The sequence below is a fragment of the Dama dama genome, chromosome 11, assembly GCF_033118175.1.
Source record: "Dama dama isolate Ldn47 chromosome 11, ASM3311817v1, whole genome shotgun sequence".
In the NCBI taxonomy this organism is placed as follows: Eukaryota; Metazoa; Chordata; class Mammalia; order Artiodactyla; family Cervidae; genus Dama; species Dama dama.
Genome location: NC_083691.1, coordinates 42812530 through 42825364, shown reverse-complemented (window position 1 = coordinate 42825364; position 12835 = coordinate 42812530).

Here is a 12835-nt window from a genome sequence, read left to right as displayed (position 1 = left end):
TCCAGGGGATCTTCCCAACCCAGGGGTTGAACCCAGGTTTCCTGCATTGCAGGCAGATTCTTTACTGTTTGAACCACCAGGGAAGCCCCAGTAGAATATAGCAATAAAAAATATGGCCATATCCTGACAAATGTAAAATTATTTTCAAATTGGACCATTTCCCTAGAGAAGTAGTTATATATATAGTATCTAATCCATCCCATTATAATATTTTTTTTTCTTATGTTGCTCTATTCAGTACTGGTTCTTTTCTCTATGGAGGCTTTGTGTAACAAACTAGTTATAAAAGTCTCCAGGACAGGATTTTCTGTTGTTGCTGCTGTTGTACTTTTCAAATATCCTACAGAATCTAGAACAATGTACTACAAAGTAGACTTTCAATAAATGTTTGTTGAATTAAAAAATAAATATGAATTATTCCCCCTTAGTAAATGGCATTTAGTTTAATGAATAATAATAATTGATGAAATTAATGGATGACCTTGAAATCATACTTGATTCTTTCATATTCCACATCTACCATGTCAAAAAATCCTATTAGTTCTATCTTCAAAATATATCTTGACTGAACACTTCTCACCACTCACATTGCATCCACCCTGGTCCAAGCCATCTTGCCTATGGGCCACAAACTACAGCTGTTGTGCTATATGCTGCTAATTACAGGAAGCACCATTCACAGGCATAACAGGTGAATGATGCTTCTTGGAGTTATGTAGTGCAATGATCCTACTTGCCTGGATTACTGCAAAAGTCTCCTAGCCTTTGTCCCCCACCAGCTTATTGTCAACATAATAATCAGTTTGACCTTGAGTTCAGTTCAGTTCAGTCGCTCAGTTGTGTCTGACTCTTTGTGGCCCCATGGACTGCAGCACACCGTGCCTCCCTGTCCATCACCAACTCCAGGAGCTTACTCAAACTCATATCCATTGAGTTGGTGATGCCATCCAACCATCTCATCCTCTGTCGTCCCCTTCTCCTCCCACCTTCAATCTTTCCCAGCATCAGGGTCTTTTCAAATGAGTCGGTTCTTCACATCAGATGGCCAAATTATTGGAGCTTCAACTTCAGCATCAGTCCTTCCCATGAATATTCAGGACTGATTTCCTTTAGGATGGACTGGTTGGATCTCTTTGCAGTCCAAGGGACTCTCAAGAGTCTTCTCCAACTCCATAGTTCAAACCCATCAATTTTCAGCGCTCAGCTTTCTTTGTGGTCCAACTCTCACATCCATACATGACTACTGGAAAAACCATAGCTTTGACTAGATGGACCTCTGTTGGCAAAGTGATGTCTCTGCTTTTTAATATGTTGTCTAGGTTAGTCATAACTTTTCTTCCAAGTTTGACCTTGCTAAAACTTAAATCAGGTCATGTCATGTCATTCCTCTGCTTAGAACAGTGGCTCTATCTTATTCACAGTAAAAGATAAAGTCCTGACAAGCTCCTAGTTGATCTCATCCCACTCTTAGCTCTCTAACTTTATCTCCTCCTGCTCCCCCCATTTCCCACTCTGCTCTAGTCATATTGGGCTCCTCACTGTTCCTGGGATGCCAGGCATTACCCTGCCTCAGAGCATTTACACTTACTCTTCCATCTGCCTGGATATCTTTTCCCCCAGATATCCAAATGGTTAATTTGCTCACCTCCTTTAGGTCTTTATTCAGATCTTACCTTCTCAGTGAGACAGTCTATGACACCCATATCTCTTATTGCAACACCATGCCCTATGTGTTTTTCCACTTTTTCTCCTTAGTCTTTATTATCATATAACCCACCCATATATTTTACTTATTTATTATCTTCCCCCATGACGACAGAGAGTTTTATCTGTTTTGCTTATCACTTTACCCCTCCCCATACCTGGAACAATGCCTGGTGCTAGTTGAGAGTTCAATAAATACTTGTTGAAATAATGAACAGAAGATAAAGGCAGACTAGTGCTTATAAACCACTTTTTTCCATACATTAAGCAGAATTTGTAACCAATTAATCAAATGTTTTTTCAAGGCTTGCCACTGATATGTTTGGAGAAGGAAATGGCACCTCATTCCAGTATTCTTGCCTGGAGAATCCTGTGGACAGAGGAGCCTGGTGAGCTGCTGTCCATAGGGTCACACAGAGTCGGACACAGCTGAAGCTACTTAGCATGCATACATGCATTGGAGAAGGAAATGGCAACCCACTCCAGTATTCTTGCCTGGAGAATCCCAGGGACGGAGGAACCTGGTGGGCTGCCGTCTATGGGTTCGCACAGAGTCAGACACAACTGAAGCAACTTAGAAGCAGCAGCAGCAGCAACTGATATGTTATAAGGCTCAGGATATTTGTAAGTCACTATTAATTTATTAGATAATGACAGTCTTGCCTTATTTTACAATTGGAGTATTTTAAGTAATAATTATATGGAATAATTTTTTAAATATGCAATTCTATAGTGAAAAGAAAGAATGGATAAACATTTATAAGAAAAAAAAAAGTTTTTCACTTAAAAGTTTCCTAGGTTAAGGAGAAATTTCTTTAAGACTTTTCAAGGAAAAATTATGGGTGATTTAGAAACCATACATTTTTCAGAGAAACAGAAGCCATGGTTGGCCTCTCAATGGATTGCTTCAAGAACCGCCTTCTACTTCAACTGGGTACATGACTCAATACCAGCCATCACTCAGAAAGAACCCCCTCAGCAGCAGGAATACAAATTCTTATACCACAATGTAATAGTTTTAAACAGAGAAAAAAAAATCAAACAGGAAATATTTTGGAAGCAAAATAAACAGAGACCAAAAAACCCCACTTGGTATCATAAAAACAGGACAATCTCACAACATAATCCAAAGTAAAAGATTAGTATAACAATAGATTGCAATTATATAATGGATTTTCCCTGGATACCAAAATACATTTTGTTCTCATGCAACTGTCTGGTCATTTTGGTTCCCATCTACCAGGAAGTAAAATATCTGTGTTTTCTTCTTGCCTTATTCTTTCTATTTGTGTGAATTCCTGAGTGTTACCAAGTTCTCAGTCAGAATTTTATTTCAATCTAGAAGTCTTATTTCCAAAAATCTCATTTTAGATTTAAAACAGTATTTTCTCCTTCCATACTTTTATTTATTAACTTTTAGGGAGCTATGTAAAATGAAAAAAATGAAAAACTAAAAAAAAAAAAAATCATTGAAATTGATGACTTTTGGACAGAAGAGGCTTTTCGCTTGCAGATGAGGAAATGGAGGTCCAAAGGGCTGAGACAAATAACATGTTAGTGGCAGGAGCTGGTTTCCAATCAGAAACCAGGTTTAAGGACTTCCACTTTCTGTCCCATGCCCTTTGTCCCATATTATATTGTCACGTTGGAATGCTACAGCAACAAACTACTGAAAAGCAAAGAATTGTGTTAAGTGGAATTACTTATTATTTGAATCCAAAAAATAGCAGATTCCCCTTCTCCAAAGAAAAGCTAAGACTTTCTCTAAAGTATGGAATTTGAAGGTTCTCATTACTTGTAAGAAAAGAAACATGTAGAGAAGATTTTGCTTGGTAATAGATGTCTAATAACTTAGGAAATAATCAATGAGATGAATTTAATATTTTAGGTATTCTTTAAATGAAATCGCTCAGTTGTGTCCAACTCTTTGTGACCCCATGAACTGTAGCCTACCAGGCTCCTCCATCCATGGGATTTTCCAGGCAAGGGTACTGGATTGGGTTGCCATTTCCTTCTCCAGGGGAATCTTCCTGACCCAGGGGTCGAACCTGGCTCTCCCACATTGTAGGCAGATGCTTTACCGTCTGAGCCGCCAGCGAAGTCCAAACAAAGGTGGGCTCATTTGGGATTTGAACCTGGGACCTCTCGCACCCTAAGCGAGAATCATACTCCTAGACCAGTTCACAAATCCAAGAAACTGTTCCCATATTTTGTTGTAAGAATGAAGCATTTTACAAAACGTGTAGCTTATTTTTGTGTATTCCTCCTTTATAAAGAAGAAGCCTATTTCCACTCTTCTAAGTTTATCCCTTTTCATACTGTTCATGGGGTTCTCAAAGCAAGAATACTGAAGTGGTTTGCCATTCCCTTCTCCAGTGGACCACGTTTTGTCAGAACTCTCTGTGATGACCCATCTGTCTTGGGTAGCCCTACATGGCATGGCTCATAGTTTCATTGAGCTAGACAAGACTGTGGTCCATGTGATCAGTTTGGTTAGTTTTCTCTGATTGTGGTTTTCATTCTGTGTGCCCTCTGATGGATAAGGATAAGAGGCTTATGGAAGCTTCCTGATGAGAGAGACTGAGGGGGAAACTGGGTCTTGAGCTGATGGGTGGGGCCATGTTCAGTAAATCTTGAATCCAATTTTCTGTTGATAGGCAGGGCTGGGTTCCCTCCCATTGCTTGACCTGAGACCAAACTCTGGTGGAGGTAATGAAGATAATGGCGACCACCTTCTAAAGGCCCCAGGCATGCACTGCCGCACTCAGTGTCTCCAGCCCTGCAGCAGGCCACCACCGGCCCATGCCTCCGCCAGGGACTCCTGGATGCTCATGGGCATGTCTGGGTCAGTCTCTTGTGGGCTCACTCCTCCTTTCTCCTGGGTCTTGGTGCACATAAGGTTTTGTTTGTGCCCTCCAAGAGTCTATTTCCCCAGTCCTGTGTAAGTTCTGGTGATTCTATGGTGGGGTTAATGGCGACCTCATCCAAGAGGGCCTGTGCCAAACCCAGGTCTGCTACACCCAGAGCCCCTGTGGCAGGCCACTGCTAACCCGTACCTCCACAGGAGACACTCAGACACAGTTCTGCCTCAGTCTCTGTGGGTTGGGTGTGCATTTTGTGCCCTTCTCAGGTCTGAGCAGCTCAGGCGACCAGGTGCTTGGTGAGCACTGTTCCAGGTGGGCTATGTTTCTTAATCACCTCCCCAGTCCTGGCCGCTTGGTTTCCTGGTTGTGCCACAAGAGCACTATCTCAGATGTGCCATATGTCTCCTCTGAAGAGCTGATCTCAGGCCGAGACCCTCCTGGTGGATGTCAACCATCCAGGATCTCATGAAAATGTGGTTAGCAGCTGGGAGCCTGCTCACAGTTTGGTGGAAGATGCCCTTTCTGGGGCTGAGATTGTAGCAGCCCCTTGCCTTCAGGCTCTGGCTGTCGAAAGCCTGCTTCTCTGCCTCTGGGGCAGGGAGGGTCTCTTTTGGTATTTGAGAGCAGGGTAGCTGTCTTTTGGTATTTGCTCAATCCTTTGTTCTGTGAGTGGGCCAGGCTGCACCTTAGGTTGTTAGGTTAGAGCCTTTAATGGAAAGTTCTCTTCCGGCAGTTGCGATCAGGTGTGTATTCTGTGGGAGTTTTTTTTTTTTTTTTCTCCCAGTTATGCTGCCTTCTGAGATTCCAAAACTCCCCCACAAACCCACCTATGAGAGGGTCTCCTCTCCATGAAGGAGGGAAACTTCTCCTCCTTCATGACTCCCTCAGCAGTGGCCACAGGACTGGAAAAGGTCAGTTTTCATTCCAATCCCTAAGAAAGGCAATGCCAAAGAATGTTCAAACTAATGCACAATTGCACTCGTCTCACACACTAGCAGATACTCAAAATTCTCCAAGCCAGGCTTCAACAATACATGAACCATGAACTTTCAGATGTTCAAGCTGGATTTAGAAAAGGCAGAGGAACCAGAGATCAAATTGCCAACATCTGCTGGATCATCAAAAAAGCAAGAGAGTTCCAGAAAAACATCTATTTCTGCTTTATTGCCTATGCCAAAGCTTTTGACTGTGTGGATCACAATAAACTGTGGAAAATTCTTAAAGAGATGGAATACCAGACCACCTTACCTGCCTCCTGAAGAAATCTGTATGCAGGTCAAGAGCAACACTTAGAACATGTAATAACAGACTGGTTCCAAATCAGGAAAGGAGTACATCAAGGCTGTGTATATTGTCACCCTGCTTATTTAACTTATATGCAGAGTACATCATGTGAAATGCTGGGCTGGATGAAGCACAAGTTGGAATCAAGATTGCCAGGAGAAATATCAATAACTTCAGATATGCAGATGACACCACCCTTATGGCAGAAAGTGAAGAAGAACTAAAGAGCCTCTTGATGAAAGTGAAAGAGGAGAGTGAAAAAGTTGGCTTAAAGCTCAACATTCAGAAAACTAAGATCATGGCATCTGGTCCCATCACTTCGTGGCAAATAGATGGGGAAACAATGGAAACAGTGAGAGACTTTATTTTCTTGGGCTCCAAAATCACTGCAGATGGTGACTGTAGCCACGAAATTAAAAGATGCTTGCTCTTTGAAAGAAAAGCTATGACCAACCTAGACAGCATATTAAAAAGCAGAGGCATCACTTTACCAACAAAGATCTGTCTAGTCAAAGCTATGGTTTTTCTAGTAGTCATGTATGGATGTGAGAGTTGGACTATAAAGAAAGCTGAGCACTGAAGAACTGATGCTTTTGAACTGTGATACTGGAGAAGATTTTTGAGAGTCCCTTGGACTGCAAGGAGATCCAACCAGTCCATCCTAAAGGAAATCAGTCCTGAATATTCATTGGAAGGACTGATGCTGAAGCTGAAACTCCAATATGTTGGTCATCTGATGCAAAGAACCAACTCATTGGAAAAGACCCTGATGCTGGGAAAGATTGAAGGCAGGAGGAGAAGGGGACGACGAGGATGAGATGGTTGAATGGCATCACTGACTCGATGGACATGAGTTTGAATAGGCTCTGGGAGTTGGTGATGTACAGGGAAGCCTGGTGTGCTGCAGTTCATGGGGTCGCAATGAGTCAGAAATGACTGAGTGACTGAACTGAACTGATGTTTATCCCAACTTTATTTTACAGTTCAGTATACATAGCAAAAGAAATGGTAAAGAGAGCATACAGGTCCCATTTACCAAATAAGTATTTTTGTGGCTATCACAAATTGAAAGTCAGACTGGTGATAGTTTTTTTCCCCACAGATCCCTAAAACAAGCATATATCAAATCAGTGAGCAAACAAAAAGCTTGTCTAGTGGCTCTGTCATTATGATTAAACTGGCTTGCTGATGCATGCCAGTGGGCACTGCTTCTATTCCAGGTGGTCAGCACATCTCTCTAGTTAATGGCATCAGAGGGAAATTCTTTACTGCCTGCCTGAGCTGCCTGCCTTTTGCCCCAGTACGCTAGAGGCTATCTCAGTACTTTTCCTCAGAATGAGGTTAATTTTTGTCAAAATCATGATCCCTGTTAGTGTGAAGGAAATATTCTGATTCTAAATCTCTTATTAGAATGAAGAGATAGGGAAAATTTTCGTATACCGACACTCCCTAACCCCCTTTTAGGTTAACCCCTAATCCTACTTTTCCAATAGACAAAACATCCATTCAGACTCAGTGTATATTTATCAAACATATTTCTGGGTCCTAGATGCTAACGGTAAACAAGACTGATTCAGTTCATGCTCTCAAAGCACTCACAATCTGGGGTGGGTTGAAGAGGGAATACAGAAAAGAGACATTCAACAAAGCATTACAGAACTGTCCAAGAACAGGTGGGATACATTGTCATGGAAAAGAAAAGAAGCTGTGAGAGCTTGTAAAGGTGAGTGTAATTTAAGGTGGGTGAACAAGGAATCCTTGCCCATGGAAGCAGCGTTTAAACTGAAAAATAAATAGGAATTGGCCAAGGAAAGGGAATAGTGGTAGTGGAACAATAGTGGTGGACGGCTCACAGGCAGTGGAAATAGCCAACAGAAAGAAACTCCAGGACATGAAGCAGCTAGGTAAGCAGAAGGAACAGTGAAAAGGCCAAAGTAGGCCTAAGTCAGACCACTCAGGGAGTTATAGGTCATGGTAGAATTTGAACTTGATTATAAATTTTTACAGGACTCTGTGGAAAGGGATGACACAAACATGTTTTTAAAAGACCAGTTTGATCATTCTGTGGAGAATGAGTTAGTGGACATAACCAAGAAAACATGTGGAACTAGCAACTGGAAAGCTATCTGTTAGGGAATAAATGTTTGTGGCCCCCCCACCCAAATGCATATGTTGAAGCCTTCATCCCCCATTGTGATGGTATTTGGAGGTGGGAATTTGGGGGGGGGGGGTAATTAAGTTTGAATGAGGTTGTGAGGGTGAAATCCCCATGATGGGAAGAGTGCCCTTATTAGAAGAGGAAGAGTGTGCGATACCACTGTCTCTCCATCATGTGAGGATACAGTGAGAAGGTGGCTGTCTGTAGGCCAGGAAGAAGGCTCTCACCAGGAACTCAATCTACCAGCACCTTGATCTGGGACTTCCCAGATCTCATAACTGCTAGAAATAAATGTCTATTGTTTAAGTAATCCAGTGTGTTTTTTGTTATTGCAGCTGGAGTCTGAGTGATCCAGGTGCTGGGCTAAGGTGGTGGTGATAAAGACAAAGAGCAGTAAACAGATTGAGAAGTATCCTTATAGAAAGAATTGATAGCACTTGGTGACTGGTTGGACAAAGGGGCTAAGAAACAGGTAGATATTAAGGATGATGTTCCTGGGCTTCCCAGGTGGCTCAAGGGTAAAGAATCCACCTGCCAATGCAGGAGATGTGAGTTCAGTCTCCAGGTTGAGAAGATCCCCTGGAGAAGGAAATGGCAACCTACTCCAGTATCCTTGCCTGGGAATTCTATGGATAGAGGAGCCTGGTGGGCTGCAGTCCATGGGGTCATAAAAGAGGTGGACATTACTTAGCGACTAAAACAACAAAAAGGATGATTTCTAAGTTGATGATTCCTGGGTTCTTGACAAGAGCAACTGAGAGGATGGTGGGACTATTTAATGAGGTAGGAAACACTGGAGAAGAGAAAGAATTAGCACCATAAGTTTAGTAATAGATATGTCTAACTTGGAATGTCAATGTACTAGCTATCTCAAAATATTAAGAAGGCAGTTAGATATATGAGTCTAGATCTAAGAGAAACCTGAATGAAGATATAAATTCAGAAGTTGTCAACATGTAGCTAATAAGTGAAAGGATAGATGTGTATGAGATTCTTGAGTGAGTATAGAGATGAGAAGAGGAGGGAAGGGGAGAGAAGAGAAAAGAAGGGGAGAGGGCCTATAAGTCCATACAAGCATTGATCAACATATATCAAATCAATGAAAAAACAAAACATTTATATAAATGGCTTTGTGATTTACTAAATGAGTAAATGGTTTCTAGAAGGTTTTAGAAATGGCATAGGAACCAGAGATCAAATTGCCAACATCTGCTGGATCATCAAAAAAGCAAGAGAAATCCAGAAAAACATCTATTTCTGCCTTATTGACTCTGCCAAAGCCTTTGACTGTGTGGATCACAATAAACTGTGGAAAATTCTGAACAAGATGGGAATACCAGACCACCTGACCTGCCTCTTGAGAAATCTGTATGCAGGTCAGGAAGCAACAGTTAGAACTGGACATGGAACAACAGACTGGTTCCAAATAGGAAAAGGAGTACCTCAAGGCTGTACATGGTCACCCTGCTTATTTAACTTACATGCAGAGTACATCATGAGAAACATTGGGCCGGGTGAAGCACAAGCTGGAATCAAGATTGCCAGGAGAAATATCAATAACCTCAGATATACGGATGACACTACCCTTATGGCAGAAATTGAAGAAGAACTAAAGAGCCTCTTGATGAAAGTGAAAGAGGAGAGTGAAAAAATTGGCTTAAAGCTCAACATTCAGAAAACTAAGATCATGGCATCCAGTCCCATCACTTCATGGCAAATAGATGGGGAAACTGTGGAAACAGTGGCTGACTTTATGTTTGGGGGCTCCAAAATCACTACAGATGGTGATTGCAGCCATGAAAGTAAAAGACACTTACTCTTTGGAAGGAAAGTTATGACCAACTTAGGTTATTAAAAAGCAGAGACATTACTTTGCCAACAAAGGTCTGTCTAGTCAAGGCTATGGTTTTTCCAGTGGTCATGTATGGATGTGAGGGTTGGACAATAAAGAGAGCTGAGTGCCAAAGAATTGATGCTTTTGAACTGTGGGGTTGAAGATGACACTTGAGAGTCCCTTGGACTGCAAGGAGATCCAACCAGTCCATCCTAAAGATCAGTCCTGGGTGTTCATTGGAAGAACTGATGTCGAAGCTGAAACTCCAATACTTTGGCCACCTGATGTGAAGAGCTGACTCATTTGAAAAGACCCTGATGCTGGGAAAGATTGAGGGCAGGAGGAGAAGGGGACGACAGAGGATGAGATGGTTGGATGGCATCACCGACTCAATGGACATGGGTTTGGGTGGACTCTGAGAGTTGATGATGGACAGGGAGGCCTGGCGTACTGCGGTTCATGGGGTCGCAAAGAGTCAGACATGACTGAGCGACTGAACTGAACTGAGAAGCTTACTTGTGAAAAAAAAAATAAGGTAGAGAGAGGGATTGATGGTGTGAATGTGAGGGAGGATTTTCTTAATATGGTAGATATTTGAACATGTTTGATTTCCTGGAAGTTCTCTTCAAAAAAAAAAAAAAAGTAATTCCATTGGACATTATAATTAATTTTCTCCCAAATATTTTTCATTCATATTCTGTGGGTCAGGAGATCTATTCTCCTGAATTTGACCAAAACAAAACAAAACAAAAACAAAAACCTAGCTTAAACTAAGAAAAAGGGGGATGGGGTATGGAGAGGATAATTTATCACTTTATGTCATTTAAAAGTCCATGGTTAGGAATGACTTAGGACATGGTGATATTTAGAGGCTCAAATGATCAAGTGGGAACCAACTTTCCCCATATCTCAGCTTTACTTTCATTCATTTATTCATTTGAAAATATTCATTGAAAAGCTACTGTGTCTATTTTAAGTACTAGAGATACAAGGATACAAAAAACAAGCCGAATTTCACTACTTCTTTTCAGCATTGCACTGGAAGTTCTACCAGTGCAATAGGTTAAGAAAAAGAAATTTTAATAGCATAAGAATTTGGGATAAGTAAAAGTATTATTATATTTAGATAATATAAATGTGTATTTAGGAAACCTCAATGAATCTACTTGAATTAATTAGCCAGTAAGCCAGCATGAAAGAAAAACCCCAGTTCTACAACTGCAAGGAACTGAATTGCAGCAATTATTAGTGAACTTAGAAGAGGACTCTCAGCTTGAGGTGAGATCATAAGCATGGCTGACACTTTGATTCAGCCTGGTCAGACTTTGAGCGGGATGACCTAGCTAACTCGTATTCATGATTGACTCATGAAAACAGTGAGATAGTAACTTTATTTTTTAAGATGCTAGGTTTGTGATAACTTGTTATGCAACAATGGAAAACCAATATAGAAGGTCAACACACAAAATTAAATTGTTTTTCTATATACTAGCAACAAACAAAAAATGTTTAAATTGTTACCATTGACAATTGCAGAGATGTACAAATACCTAGGAATAAATCTAATTAAAGAATGTAAGACATCTACATAGAAAATCATAGAACTTTTTGAGAGAAATTGAAGATAAATAAATGGAAACATGTGCACAGTTCATGGGTTAGAATTTCTATGTTGTAAATATGTCAACCTCTCCAAATTAATTTATGGATTTAATGCGATCCCAATGAAAATCTAAACAGACTGAAAATAACAAATATTGTTTAGGATGTGGAGCAACAGGTACATAACAGGATAAATAGGTATGATCACTTTTTTTTGATAAAAGAAATTTTTTATGGTACTATCACTTTGTAAAATAATTTTACATCTTCTAAAATTGAACATATGTACATTCATGTATACTCTATGACCTAGCAACTCTACTCTTATTAATATATCCAATAAAATACATATATATGTTCATCAAGGGCATTTATAATAATTCTGAGTGATAGAAGCCAGACACATAAGAATGAATACTATACTTCAATTTAAACAAAATTGGAAAACTCAAAACTATGGTGTTAATAGTCAAGAGGAGAGATTGAGAGAAGTATGAGGTAAGTAATATCCTATTTCTTGATCTGGGTGTTAGCTAAATGTGTATTCACTTTGTAATAATTGTTTACTCAAAGTAGTTTTGTGTGTTTTTTTTCCTGTATGTGAGTGATGTATCAATAAAAAGATTTTAAAACCATGCCGAGCTTCCTACCCTCATGGACTTTATATTCTACTCTGAGGCTCCCTGCTCTCCTCTGTGTTGTCTGGCTTCAGCCTCAGGCTTTCAAGCTGTGGGAAGAAATAAAAAGACAGCTTCCAGAAGCTCCTCCTCTACAGCTTCCCACATTCAAAGCAGAAGCCAAGGCACTTTCTTTCTGAGTCTTAGAGACTCAGGCAAAGGTCCAGGTTGTCTCTCTCTGGCTCTGACTGGGTGATAATTCCCATCACTGAGGTCAGTGTGAGGTTCTTAACTGGCCAGGCCTGAACCACAGTCAACTTCAGCAGAACACACAAGGTAAGAATGAGGAAAGATGTAGTTCTCCAGAAAAAGAAAAATGAAACAAAACGAAAAACAACCCTGGGGCCCCATTTCAGAAGAGGAAGTAAATGTAGGCTGAAAACCCAGGAAAGCTACACAGTGGGTCTCCTGCAAGTGAAAACCCAGATTTGCTACTTCTTATTAGGTCAACTTACCCTTCATCTCTTGCATTTATCACACATTTCAAAGATTTGTGTTGCTTACTTCTTCCACTATTAAACAAGATTGCAAATAGACTCTTTTCTTCCCTTCATTCACTGAATAGGGTACTCCCTGTTTCTCTGGCTTTAAGACAAGCTAAAATCAGCCAAACAGAAATTAATAGCAAAAATCCATTTGGAATTTCCAATGTCTGTGTCTGCTAGAAATTACAATGGTTAACAAAAAAATAATCAGACCTTGGAAAATAAGT